General features: G+C 42.4%; 1 protein-coding gene across 1 annotated transcript in view; it reads left to right on the top strand.

The window, feature by feature from the left end:
* scara5 (scavenger receptor class A, member 5 (putative)) overlaps positions 1-2,700 on the top strand; it is a 94,306-nt gene that overhangs the window by 66,581 nt on the left and 25,025 nt on the right. The window lies entirely within an intron of this gene.

Raw genomic sequence — 2,700 nt, 5'->3', positions numbered from 1 at the left:
TTCTTGCACTTGGTTATAGATGTCCAAGTTTGTATTCTGGTCTAGTGACTTCATTAGGCTACGCTGCTGACATCACTAGCTGGAAGAGTTTACCTGGCAACACAGATCTACACGCACACATCCAAATGCACACCAATACAAGCTCACACCACACACATTAATACTCTCTGTCTTGCTGTCTCTGGCTCTCTCAGTCTTTCTCTCAGTCTTTCTCTCTCTCTCAGTCTTTCTCTCTCTCTCTCTCTCTCTCTCTCTCTCTCTCTCTCTCTCTCTCTCTCTCTCTCTCTCTCTCTCTCTCTTTCTCTCTCTCTCTCACACACACACACACACATGGCTGACAGACAAGCTTAGGTTTGATTGGTTACTTTAATACATCCTGGGGGGGAAAATCCACAAGGGCTCTTGATTTATTCAGTTGTGTTTTGACTTATTTAAGTGGTAATTTTGCTCATATTCAAGTATGTTTTTGCCCAGCTGTGTGCAGTTGAAGTAATTTCCATGGAAATACAATTATCTCTACAATATATGCTGTCCGCCAAGGGTTGTTTTTGGTGCAAAACAAATGCTTGCAATGGATTCAGAATAAAGAAAAACCCTAGTTTGACCCCTCACATGCTACAACAGTATATAGAGTAACTCAATGGGCAGTTCTCACAGATACAGTATTTCTAGTTGTTTTGTTGATCAGCAGGTGTTCCTATATGGGTGATTTATTTTGGTAGCCAGGCATGATAATGTTAATAATATCCTGTAGTGTGTGATGTGCCATATTCAAATATTGTAGTTTAGGCATGTTTGAGATTAAAGAGAATAATCTATGAAGATTCCCCTTATGTGTGTGATGCCACAATATTTCGAAGTCAGTTAGGATTTTAAAACTCCTGTAGAGTGAGCCAAGCTATAATCGGGCTAAAACCATCCACGGAAAATAAATGACTGCAAGTCTAACAGAATTATGCGCATAATTCTGTGCAAGCTTTGCAACTGTTCACTTAACCACAACATTATTGTTATAGCAACAATACAAAAAGCCATGTCAAAGCATCTCCACATACATTGAACAGACAGACTAATTTAGATCCAATTAACCTTATTACAGCAACAATTCAAAAAACCACGGCTAAGCATTACCACATTATTGGTTAAAAATAGATAGACAAAATTGAATCAATTAATTTGACCACCGGGTTAACAGCTGAGCTATTAGTCAACTATTTCCAAAATAAATGCACCATTAATAAAGTAAACCAAAGGGGTACTTTTAGAAGTGCTTTCATCATGTTTTCCTGGCAGAGACGTCCTTGATTATCTCCATAAAATCACTGCTCTTCACACATCGTTGACATTGCTAGTGTCCAATCCGACCGGAGAGCAGTCTTTTTCAGAGCTTTCATTATGTCAGCATGGTGAAAAATAGACTTCAATCAACAATCCATGAGGAAAGATAGAATTATCTTAACACTGATGTCAAGTGAAAGTGACTTCTCTGCGACTGTAGAGTCCATTCTTCAACAGTATATGGCTGTGAATGCTTGACCCTGGAAGCCTTCCCCAGCAGACGTCCCTAGATGGGTGATACACCAGAATGCGGTATTAAACATCAACCAGAATGTGCATGGTACCAACAAGCATCTGTATGGCGGGGTTACCTAGGGTGAGTGAGTACATATATAGCAGCAGCCATGAGTATATGAGGTTGGCCAGTCACTGCCACACAGACAGTGCAGCAAGCTTGTGCTATGGGAGCCAACACACCATGGCATCCCACAATCACCATGGCATCCCACACCTACTTACAGTATACGTGGACATACTAAAGAAAGGTGCAGGGGTGGAAAGTACTGGCGAACCAACCACATGCATGGCAATCTGGGAACCCAGAACCAACTGAAAAGGAAAAACAGCGACCTCTGCTGTTTGTTCATATGTCAGTTGGCTCTGGGACAATGTCGACGTAGCACACGTGCGCAAGGAAACCGGGGTTTTGGTCTGCCTTCAGCGCATCACTTCCGGTGGTGCGACTATGTTTTCATTCCCACTAACAATATTTCTACACGGAACACTAACACCACTTCTCCCAGAGAACATGGATCGTTTTGGTTATAAGCCCACTTGTTTCTATGATGAAAGAGCAAGTTAAAATGTGAATATCTTTCTGTGGTTTTGTCTGCTCTGCGGACGCTATTGTTAAATTAGTTTCGGTTAGTTTCGAGGGGGGAAGGATCGACGGACACGTGAATCCCGCCCACTACATTTGATTGGGAAAAGCGCGGCCTGCTTCCTGATCTGAAGGCACGCCCACTTGTAGGCCAGTGTGTACACGTTATGACGAACCTTCACGACAGATTCCAACGCAGAGCAGAATCTGTTCTTAAGAGATTACATGCATGGAGGATCGAGATGAGCGGAAGCGACGTTGGAGGGCTCGTCTAAGTACAACCTAGTCCTATAATGAATGATATGTTGTCCTCAGCCAGTACATCACTACCTCACATGGGTAGAGCTGTGAGAGGGTCAAACCTCAGGATAATGACAGTGTTTCTGTTCTATTGCTAACGAACAACAGCCTGGTTCTACTTCACCCCAGGACAAACTACAGAACAATAGTTCTGGTGTCTGCTCACAATGTGTCACATGTGTGTGTGGCCATGCTTGGATATGTACTGTAGAATAGAATACTTTTATTGACATACAATCAGA

The sequence above is a fragment of the Gymnoscopelus microlampas genome (assembly GCF_963454915.1).
Source record: "Gymnoscopelus microlampas genome assembly, chromosome: 16".
In the NCBI taxonomy this organism is placed as follows: domain Eukaryota; kingdom Metazoa; phylum Chordata; class Actinopteri; order Myctophiformes; family Myctophidae; genus Gymnoscopelus; species Gymnoscopelus microlampas.
This window is presented reverse-complemented; position numbering and strand designations above follow the sequence as displayed.